Source organism: Callithrix jacchus, chromosome 3 (assembly GCF_049354715.1).
Source record: "Callithrix jacchus isolate 240 chromosome 3, calJac240_pri, whole genome shotgun sequence".
Classification (NCBI taxonomy): Eukaryota; Metazoa; Chordata; class Mammalia; order Primates; family Cebidae; genus Callithrix; species Callithrix jacchus.
The window spans coordinates 33,729,326-33,741,426 of NC_133504.1; the positions used below are offsets into that span (position 1 = coordinate 33,729,326).

General features: G+C 35.8%; 1 pseudogene; it reads right to left on the bottom strand.

Moving 5' to 3' along the window:
* Positions 1 to 1,585: 1,585 nt before the first annotated feature.
* Positions 1,586 to 2,550, bottom strand: LOC100385300 (bifunctional methylenetetrahydrofolate dehydrogenase/cyclohydrolase, mitochondrial pseudogene; annotated as a pseudogene).
* Between the last annotated feature and the right edge of the window lie 9,551 nt (positions 2,551 to 12,101).

Below are 12,101 nucleotides of genomic sequence, written 5' to 3' on the forward strand. Positions count from 1 at the left end.
GCATAGACTTCCTTTGGCCCCATTTATTGTCAAAAGCCTTCAAAGTTCATGTCTTCCATTCTAATAATTCACTTCCAGCAATTTATCTCAAGTTAAAAATGGACAAGTGTGTAAAGGTGTTGTTAAAAGGCTATTTGGAATAGCTTGTATCAGCAAAAAAATGGAAGCAACTTAAATGTCTTTCAGTTGGAGACTTATTAAATTAATCATGGTATATTTCTAAAAGGAAAGCTATATTGGTCAAAATAATGTCAATTAATTTAAGTATTCATTAACAGGTAAAGATGTATAAAGTATGTATTTATAGAACTTTTATTTTTTATTTAATGTATTGCCTGAACTTTATTTGTGTGTGTGTGTGTGTTGTTAGTTAAAACATTAAAAAAAAAAAAACCCTCTACTCAGAAAGTCTGAAAAAAATTCAATATTAGTTCCAGCTCTTAAAAGTCTTTCAGTCTTTTTTTTTTTTTTGATGAAAGAGTTTTTGCTACAATTTTGGTCTCATTACTCATTATTGGCTCTTGAAGTTTTCTATTTGTTCTCTCTTATTTAGTCTAGCTAAAGACTTGTTAATTTTGTTTATCTTTCAAAACACCAACTAAAAAAATAAAAATAAAGTCTTTCAGGAAAGTCAGTGGGGTACATCGCTGAAAAACAGACAGCTGCTGACAGTTCTTTGGTGGAAAAATAAGCTGCAGACTTACACAAGCTGCCCAAATAATTATTAAGCTGAGTTTGTTTTTCAGAAATAGGTTTCAAGAAATGTCAAAGAAGCTATACAAATACCCCGTAACAATACAAAAATGTAACAGTGAAGTTCAAATATATAACAAAAGCCAAATAGAAAAATACTTTGTGAAACACGTATTTTATTCCTAGAAAACTAAAATGGAGAAACCACTCCCTGAAGGGTAACATGCTTAAAATGAAGACTAATAGCAAATGGAACAATACTCAACATTTCCCCAATGACTACGCCATAAAAAGACAGCTTAGGAAAATGATCAACATTTTTTAAATGTAAATGTGTTCTTTAATGTGTTTTTCTTTTTCCCAAACCAATTTGATTCTACTTAGATAAATCTGGTTATCATTCAATGTATATATAAATTAGGGTAATGTTTCTTCTACTCAGTCCTACCCTTTTATTTTTTACACCTTTTTCCTAATTTTCTCCAGAAACACTTTTCTTTGGGTTTGACCACTTAAAAGGTCTGGAAACCAGAATGAGTATCAGCTCTTATTGGAATAGCACTTAAGAAATGCAATCCTAGAAAAGGCAAGGTTTTAGCTGAGGTGGCTTGACAAAGTTAAGCATCCGTTCTCAATGTGACAATGACTCTGATGTTACTAACTAGATCAATGGCTGCTATTGACTAGATCACATAATGCTGCATAGTACTTGAAATTTCTCTGGTGAGGTATTGCAGAGTTATATGCACAAACGTCCTAGCACTTAAGGTTTCAATAAATACAAAGCATCATTTTCATCTATTTTAGTAGAAAAGAAACCAAAAATACTGCCAATCTGCTTTGCTTATTGAACTGGCTTGGAGTGCTGTTCACAATGTAGAAGACACAACAGTTAAAGAGTGGCTACTACTAGCTCTTTGGACTTCAGCGCCTATTGTTCTCCGGGCCTCCGCAATGCTTTAGCAGTATTAGTCAGATTCTTCATTAGCATCACAACTGCCCTGGGACCAACACCCCAAGGAACTGGAATGACATAATCAGCTTTTTGTAATTTCTTCAAAATCCACATCTCCAACCAACTTGGGTTTAGTAATTATGGAATCTTGAACTCTATGTATTCTCATGTCAATGATTGCTGCTCTTCTGGATATCTGCTGTGATCAGATTTGGAATGCCTGTGGCAGATGCTACAATATCTGCAAGAATTATATTTTTCTTCAACTGCTCTGTGGGAATGTATTGATGAGATATTGCAACAGTGGCATCACCTCCAGGATTTTCGTATGCCCCATCTGTGTGTAGTAACATTAAAATGAGCATCCCAACATTTTTTGACTTCCCAGCTGCAATCACATTCTTCTCTAGGGCTGGAATGCCAGTTCACTTCATTATTTCCCACATACCCTATAGGGGAGCAGGTAGCATGGAATACTGGCAAGAACACGTTCACCCAACATTAACTATGTGAAAGCAATCAACATCCTTGTCTGGAAACAGCATTACAGGTCTTTCTCTTAATGTGATCTGGAATAGACCCCTGAACAAGGAGCCATCTACATTATCATGATTCTTCAGTTTACTGATTAAATTCAACAATACTTCCTCTGAAATTGAAGCTGGTTTTACAACTGTGACACTGTCAATTTTTACATCTTCAGTTGCCCTGGTTTTGTTGAGGGCATAGAGTGACTTGCAGGATTATCATCGACCAGAACCAGGCTTAGATGTGGTCCTTTGTTCCCAGAAGGCACCCACGCAACGCCTGCTGCAATTCTGCTTGATCTGCTGAGCCATTTTCCTTTAAGAAATGACAACAGCTTTCTTACTCACTTCTCTTGGTTTTATGTAAACACACATACACAGACACATATTTCTGATGCATAATAAATATATTTACACATAATTATCCTTGATATATAATAGATATATTTACACATACCCATAAAAAGATGATGGATAGATCTCCTTATATATGTATATATGTACCTATAAATAGTGAGAAGGACTTAACTTGCACTTAATAAAAGTTTTCCTTTGAAAGCAATATGCTTAGAGAAAATGGTAGCTGCACATTCAGATAAAAGTGGCATACTAAACTTGAGGCATGGTGTTCCGGGAGAAGCCAGTGTTCTGTCTCTTAGTCTTTGCTTCCAAGCGCATGTTCTGCACCTTAGGTCGATTTGTGAACTCCTGCGAGGTGGAAGGGAAGATGAGTGGAGGCCACCGCTCTGCATCGCATGAGCAGCAGAATGGCAGAGGAGGCAGGCATTAGAGCAGTTGCTGGGAAGCTATTGTCTGTACTTTTAAAGAGCCCCATTATATATCCATCTGTTTTCTCCTAAATAACATTGCTAAAAATGCCACTGTCAGAAATACTCAGTTTACACACACACACACACACACACACACACACACACACACACACACAGAAATATAAACATATCCTGTCATTATTTTTATAATTTAAGATAGCTGACAACATTTGTCTATAGACAAGTTTCTTTTTTTAAATTTTCTTTTAGTTTTGGGGGTACATGGGACGGTTTGTTAAGTAGGTAAACACGTACATATTGTGGTGGTTTGTTGTACATAGTTTTTCATCATGCAGCTGTTACGGCACTAACATGATCAGCAAAGTAGCTAGAGAAGGTCACGTTGAAAGCAAGTAATATTAATAAATGTTATAGATCATAACTTGTTATAAAATAACATAAAATATTTTGTTATAAATTAATGTCATTTACATGATTTAATACAAATATTTGCAATTTTGGCTAAAAATTAATAACTTTGAAATATTGATCAATATATTCTGTATTCCTTACATATTTAATATGTAGGCTTACAGATGTTAACTTTTACATACTTCACTCTGTTAAAATGTGGTCTTTGAACTTAAAGTAACAAGACTTTTCTGATGTTTTTGGAACTAAATATCTCTTAATATTCAAAGTAAGCTACCTTTGTAGTGAATTTCACAGTATACATTAGTTATGTGATTGTGTATCCATTTTTATACCTTCAGACATTTCATTAGATTCTGTATGGTGATGTAAAATTAACGTCTTTAAAAATAGTACTTTTGAAGTGAATTTGAAATTCATTACTGCTCAGAAAAGAAAAATAAAGGTTTGAGTGGGAGCTACTCATCATAACATTGTTTCACAGTCTTCTTCACTAATATTGATATTTAAAAGTATATTCACACATATCATTGGTTTGCATGTGTGTTCCATTATTAAATAGATTCTGATTAGGCTTTGTATATCTAGAAGTTTTGATATATATTTAAAATATGTATTATTTATTAAGAACTTCAATTCTTATAGCAGATTTCTAAGTAAGCTTTATAATAGAACTTGATGACAAGAAAAGTGGTAAGTGTACGAGTACATGATTAGAGACATCCAACACTGGTCTCTTTCAAGATGCAAAAAGTAAAGTGAGGAAGAAGTCCTAGGAAAACTCCATAAAAGAGCCTTTGTTTCATTATTATTACTTGTTTTAAAAGTTATCAAATATTATCTCAATCTGTTCTAATTTAGGGTATTTAAATTTTTCAAGGGACTGTAATTACCATGTCCCTTATCTTTCAATATAGTCCTTGTAGGTAAGATGGCCCAAGCATCAGTGTCACCGTTGTCAAAGCCACTTCGGTGAATGTTTACACAACAGTGTAGTTTATATAGCACGAAGGAGGTTTTCTGCACTTAATGACTGTCTTTATCTTCAGGATAAACACTTGTCCTCACATTTAGCTGGATCCCCTGATAAGTTTCTGATGAACTCAGATATTTTCATTTATCCACATATCTAGATGAAATGTTTCGTTTTTTTTATTTAACAAAATGCTGCCAGGAGCTCCTTTACTGTCATGTGACCTGCATAGTCAATTTTATACAACCCTGCCTTTGGAATCCTCCCACTCTTGGTTCAATGCTTGCTGCTGTTATCCTAAAATTCTTAATTGTTTTGCAAAGGGACTCCAAAGTTTCATTTTTCAGTGGGCTCCCAAAATGACGTAGCCAATCTTCCTAAAAGTTGCCACCTATAATGAATGATGCCAAAAACTGGAATCATGTTTGTGAGTTTTCTGGACTCTGTATGTTTTTAAGTTATTATTTTGAAAATATTATTTCAGTGATTCAAATGAGTTCCCCCCAAATTTTGCGTGTTGAAAACTCAATATCCAGTGCAACAGTGTTGGGGGATGGGGACTAATGAGAGGTAATTGATATATTATGGCCAAGTCCTGTGATTAGATAGATGTTGTTACTGCAAGAGCAGATTAGCTATAGCAAGAGTGGGCTCCTGGTGTCTCTCTCTTGCCTGTGCTCACCTGTCTTTCCATCTTTCTGCCATGGGATAACGCAGGAAGAAGGCCCTCACTAGATGTGACTGCCCAATCTTGGACTTCCCAGTCTTTAGAACCATAAACCACGTAAACCTCTATCCTTTAGAGGTTATCCAGCCTATGGCAGTCTATTTGTAGCAACAGAAAATGGACTAAGACAAGTATAGACTCACAGAGGTTTGCAAAATTAGTATAGAGAGGTAATATATATTATTCACCCAACTTCTCCAGATGATAAAATCACACAATTATAGTGCAATATCACAACAAAAAGTGGACATTGATACAATCTGTAAATGTTATCCACATTTAAAGTTTTTATATACACCCAATTGTGTGTGTGTGTGTGTGTGTGTGTGTAGTTTTATACAATTTTATCACTCAAGATTCATGTGGTCACCACCACAATAAAAATGAAGAAATGTTTTAAGCATCAAAAAAGAGCTTCCTTGTACTTTATAAAGGGATACATTTATAGGAAGATATATTATTATAAAAACATTACTTCATTTCCCAAATCAGAACACATTGTACATCACATCTGACATTAAGTATTCACTATTCTCTAAAGACCATTTAGTGCTTTCCACACATTAACTTTTTTAAAGCATATAAAAACCCTATGAAGTAAATATTATTACTCGAATTTAACAATCAGTATACTGATGAGTGAATTGTCAGAATATGTAAGGTCTTGATTCCTTAACAACTGTGCAATGCTGGCTCTCTTTAAATAATAAAAATATTTTTTAAAGTCACTTTTGCTATATATTTATCTTTAATATTGTTGAGGTATTGTGTTGAATTTAAATTATAAGCATTATTCTTCATTATTATTGAGAAAACATTTTCTTATTTATGACCCTTGATTCCAATCCTACATCATTTAGTAAATTTTGCCCTCAAACCTCCCAATTTTTAAATACCATATACTTTAAATAATTGCTTTGATTTAAAAAATATTAATGTACATAATTAATAATTTTATAAAATCCTGAAGGTTTTTATAATATTTTAAATTTGTGTAATCAGCTTATGAGACATTAATTTCAGGTTTTGCAGTAAAAATTTAATCATCCACTTCCAACAGGCCAAGATTTATGGAAATAACTATAAATCAGGCAATTAAAATGAAGTATCAAATTATTAAATATGTTAATTACAGAAAGCATTTTTCCTTTATTTATATAAGTACATTAATTTATAATGTAACGTGGAAAATTAAAACATATAATTTCAAATGTATTACTTCAGTTTATGAGAAATACCATATCTAAGTGAATTTCTATTCTAAAAAATCATAAAATAAATTATCTCTCAAGGGCTAAACTTAAGTTTCATTATTAGATATTCTTTATATTGCATCTGAGTTTGTACAACTGATGTGCTGTACTATGTATTTGGGTTTAAATATTTCACAAGAACTTTTGAATTAGATGTGTTGTGTGTGCCCAAGAGTGATCTTTTATTTTTATTGTTTCTTTTAGGAAATGATGTATGACAGAATGAGTTGGGTTATAATATTGTTTGCTGTAAAATAGGGCTGTTTTGTTTGAAACTCTGATTATTGCTTATCAATTTTATTCATAATAAATATATATATATTGCTATAAATCTAATCTTCTATGATAAACACTTTCATTTCTAACTAGAAACTGACGAGAAGCAGCTAATAGGTCCCTCTGTCATGGAAAGGAATCATAACAGCAAGTAAATATTAACACTTCAAGGAGATCATCTGAAAAAGTACACTGGAATCAATCAGAAAAGTGACAAGAACAAGGAAAGCAGAGTAAAGTGAATCCTGGTAGCCTGTTGAGCTGAGACCAGCAGGGAGCAGCGACAGGCTTCCTAAAGTGGAGAAGGGGTGAGTCAGGGAGAGACCACTGGAATTTCACACTTCTGCCATGTACATTTACAATCTTAGACACAGAATACCCCCCTTGGACCTCACAGGCCTCCAGACTAACAGGTAGCTGCCTGGAGACTATACAGAGGCACTGCTAGAGCCCTTGTTGAATCCCATAGTAATCTGACTCCTGAGCAGCCTGGTGCCAGCTGCCGTCACCCTGCCAGAGATGGAGTAAGGAAGCCAGGCGCTTTCATGTGCCACAAAAACAGATACTGCAGTCATGGTGTGGAAGAGGAGGCAGACTACACACCACACAATGCTCTGCCTCCACTGCTCCTCACTACAATGTCTACCCCATTCAATATCAGGTCCCCAGCATAGCCACCTTGCCACATGTAAGAAGTAGTGCTGTGGGTCACATCCTCTTCAGCATCTGTTGTCTCCTGATTTTGCAATGATCGCCATTCTAACTGGCATGAGATGGTATCTCAATGTGGTTTTGATTTGCATTTATCTAATGACTGATGATGATGAGCATTTTTTCAAATGTTTGTTGCCCGCATATATGTCTTCCTTAGAACTGTGTATGTTCATATGCTTCACCCATTTTTGAATGGGTTTGTTTGTTTTCTTGTAAAACTGTTTTAGTTCTTTGTAGATTCTGGATATTATCCCTTTGTCAGATGGGTAGATTGCAAAAATTTTTTCCCATTCTGTTGGTTACCAGTTCACTCTAGTTATTGTTTCTTTTGCTGTGCAGAAGCTCTTAAGTTTAATTAGATCCCATCTGTCTATTCTGGCTTTTGTTGCTAATGCTTTTGGTGTTTTAGTCATGAAGTCCTTGCACATGCCTATGTCCTGAATGGTGTTGCCTAGGTTTTCTTCTAGGGTTTTTATGGTGTTAATTCTTATGTTTAAATCTTTAATCCATCTGGAGTTAATTTTTGTATAAGGTGTAAGGAAGGGATCCAGTTTTAGCTTCCTGCATATGGTTAGCCAGTTTTCCCAAGACCATTTATTAAACAGGGAATCCTTTCCCCATTGCTTGTTTTTGTCTGGTTTGTCAAGGATGAGATGCTTGTAGATGTGTTGCATTGCTTCCAAGACCTCTGTTCTGTTCCACTGGTCTACATCTCTGTTTTGATACCATTACCATGCTGTTTTGATTATTGTAGCCTTGTAGGATACTTTGAAGTCACCTAGCGTGATGCCTCCAGCTTTGTTCTTTCAGCTTAGGATTGTCTTGGCTATGCAGGCTCTCTTTTGGTTCCATTTGAAATTTAAAGTGTTTTTTTCCAGTTCTGTGAAGAAGGTCAATGGTAGCTGGATGGGGATAGCATTGAATCTATAAATTACTTTAGGCAGTATGGCCATTTTCACAATATTGACACATCCTAACCATGCGCATGGAATGTGTTTCCAGCTGTTTGTGTCCTTTCTTATTTCCTTGCACAGTGGTTTGTTGTACTCCTTAAGAGATCTTTTACATCCTTTGTTAGTTGTATTCCTAGGTATTTTATTCTCTTTATAGCAATTGTAAATGGGAGTTCGATCATGATTTGGCTCTCTGTTTGTCTGTTGTTGGTGTATAGGAATGCTTGTGTTTCTGCACATTGATTTTGTATTCTGAGACTTTGCCAAAGATGCTTATCAGCCTAAGGAGGTTTTGGGCTGAGATGATGGAGTCTTCTAAATACACAACTATGTCATCTGCAAATAGAGACAGTTTGACCTCTTCTTTTCCTAATTGAATACCCTTTATTTCTTTTTCTAGTCTAATTGTTCTGGCTAGAACTTCCAATACTATATTGAATAGCAGGAGTGAGAGAGGACATCCATGTCTAGTGCTAGTTTTTAAAGAGAATGCTTCTAGTTTTTGCCCATTCAGTATGATACTGGCTGTAAGTTTGTTGTAAATAGCTTCTATTATTTTGAGATACATTCCATCAATACCTAGTTTATTGAGAGTTTTTACCCTAAGGGCTGGTGTATTTTTTCAGAGGTCTTCTCTGCATCTATTGAGATAATCATGTGTTTTTTTGTCTTTGGTTCTGTTAATGTGGTGGATTACGTTTATAGACTTGTGTTTGTTGAACCAGCCTTGCATCTCTGGGATGAAGCCTACTTGATCATAATGAATGAGCTTTTTGATGTGCTGTTGGATTTGGTTTGCCAATATTTTATTGAAGATTTTTGCATCATTGTTCATCATGGATACTGGCCTGTAGTTTTCTTTTTTAGTTGTGTCTCTGTCACATTTTGGTATGACAGACAGGATGACAGACAGGATGATGCTGGACTCACAGAAAGAGTTAGGGATAATTCCCTCTTTTTGTATTGTTTGGAATCGTTTCAACGTGAATTATACCAGCTCCTCTTTGTATGTCTGGTAGAATTCGGCTGTGAACCTGTCTGGACCTGGACTTTTTTCAGTTGGTAGATTATTAATTGCTGCCTCAACTTCAGCCCTTGTTATTGGTCTATTCAGGGTTTCAACTTCTTCCTGGTTTAGTCTTGGGAGTGTGCAAGTGTCCAGGAATTTATCCATTTCTTCCAGATTTACTGGTTTATGTGCATAGAGCTGTTTGTAGTAATCTCTGATGGTAGTTTCTATTTCTGTGGAGTCTGTGTTGATCTCCACTTAATTGTTTTTTATTGCATCTATTCAATTCTTCTCTCTTTTCTTTTTTATTAGACTAGCTAGCTGTCTGTCTATTTTGTTGATCTTTTTAAAAAACCAGCTCCTTGATTTATTGATTTTTTGCAGGGTTGTTTGTGTCTCTATTTTCTTCGATTCTGCTTTGATCTTAGTTATTTGTTGTCTTCTGCCTGCTTTTGAGTTTCTTTTTTTTAAATCTTGCTCCACTAGCTCTTTCAATTTTGATGATAGGGTTTTGATTTTAGATCTTTCCTTGTTTCTCATATGAACATTTATTGCTATAAATTTCCCTCTGGACACTACTTTAAATGTGTCCCATAGGTTCTGATACATTGTGTCTTTGTTCTTGTTGGTTTTGAAGAACATTTTTATTTCTGCCTTCATTTCATTGCTTATCCATTCGTCATTCACGAGCAAGGTGTTCAGTTTCCATATGATTTTGCAGTATTGAGTGCTTTTCTTCATCCTGAGTTCTAATTTAATCGTGCTGTGGTCTGAGAGACTGTTTTTATGACTTCCATTCTTTTGCATTTGCTGAGGAGTAATTTACTTCCAATTATGTGGTCAATTTCAGAATAAGTGTGACATGGTGCTGAGAAGAATGTGTATTATGTGGATTTGGGGTGAAGTGTTCTGTAAATGTCTATTAGGTTCACTTGGTCCAGATTTGCATTCAAGTCCTGGATATCCATGTTGACTTTCTGTCTCGTTGATCTGTCCAATATTGTCAGTGGAATGTTAAAGTCTCCCACTATTGTTTTGCAGGAGTCTAAGTCTTTTTGTAGGTCATTAAGAACTTGCTTTATGTATCTGGGCGCTCCTACATTGGGTTCATATATATTTAGGATAGTTAGCTTTTCTTGTTGCATTGATCCTTTTACCATTATGTAATGCCCTTCTTTGTCTCTTCTGATCTTTGTTGGTTTAAAGTCCATTTTATCAGACTAGGATTTCTAGCCCTGTTTTTATTTTGCTCTCCATTTGCTTGGTAAATCTTCTTCCATCCCTTTATTTTGAGTCTATGTGAGTCTTTGCACATGAGATGGGTCTCCTGAATACAGCCCACTGACAGGTCTTGACTTTTTATCCTGTTTGCCAGTCTGTGTCTTTTGATTGGGGCATTTAGGCCATTTGCATTCAATGTTAATATTGTTATGTGTGAATTTAATTATGCCATTTTGTTACTGGCTGGTTGTTTTTCCCATCAGTTGACACGGTTTCTTCATTGTGCTGTTGTTCTTTACCATTTGGTTTGTTTTTGCAGTGGCTGGCACTGTTCCTTTCCGTGTTTAGTATTTCCTTCAGCAGCTCTTGTAAGGCAGGTCTTGTAGAAATGAAATCTCTCAAAAACTGCTTGTCTGTAAAGGATTTTATTTTTCCTTCAATTATGAAGCTTAGTTAGGCTGGATATGAAATTCTGGGTTGAAACTTGTTTTCTTTAAGGATGTTGAATATTGGCCCCCACTCCCTTCTAGATTGTAGGGTTTCTGCCAAGAGATCCGCTGTGAGTCTGATGGTCTTTCCTTTGTGAATGACTCGACCTTTCTCTCTGGCTGCCCTTAGGATTTTTTTCCTTCATTTCAACCCTGGAGAATCTGACAAGTATGCGCCTTGGGGTTGCTCTGTTCTCTGTATTTCCCAGATTTGAATATTGGCCTGCCTTGTTAGGTTGGGGAAGTCCTCTTGGAAAATATCCTGAAGAGTGTTTTCCAACTTGAATTCATTTTCCCTGTCACATTCAGGTACATTGATAAAGCGTAGATTAGGTTTTCTTCACATAACCCCATAGTTCTTGGAGGCTTTGTTCATTTTTTTTTTTTTTTTTTTTGCTCTTTTTCCTCTAATCTTGCCTTCTCATTTTATCTCATTGATTTGATCTTCTATCTCTGATATTCTTTCTTCTGCTTCATCAGTTTGGCTGTTGAAACTTGTGTATGCCTCATGAAGTTCTTGTGCTGTGCTTTTCAGCTCCATGAAGTCATTTATGTTCTTCTCTAAGCTGGTTATTCTGGTTAGCATTTCATCTAACCTTTTTTCATGGTTCTTAGTTTCTTTGCATTGGGTTAGAACATGGTCTTTTAACCCACCTTGGAAGCCTACTTCTGTCAATTTATCAAACTGATTCTCTGTCTTGTTTTGTTCCCTTGATGGTGAGGAGTTGTGATCCCTGGGAGGAGAAGAGGTGTTCTGGTCTTTGATGGTTTCATCCCTTTTGCACCGGTGTCTTCCCATCTTTGTGGATTTATCTCCCTTTGGTCTTTGAAGTTGGTGATTTCTGGAGGAATCTCTGAGTCAATGTCCTGTCTGTTGAGGTTGGAACTGTATCTTTGTTGGCCTATAGAGGTGCTGTTTGGTTCTCTTGGATTCAGTCAGGTTGCTGGGTGGGTAGTCCTTCCCTGGAGTCTATTTGCAAGTGAGATTAGCCCCACCTTCCCAATGGCCTTTCTCCCTCCTCGGACTCAATCTTCCTGGTTGGGTAAAACTGGTGTATTTGCTGCCAAGCTCTCTAGCACATGAGATTCGGTTTGAGTGTTGTGGGGGTG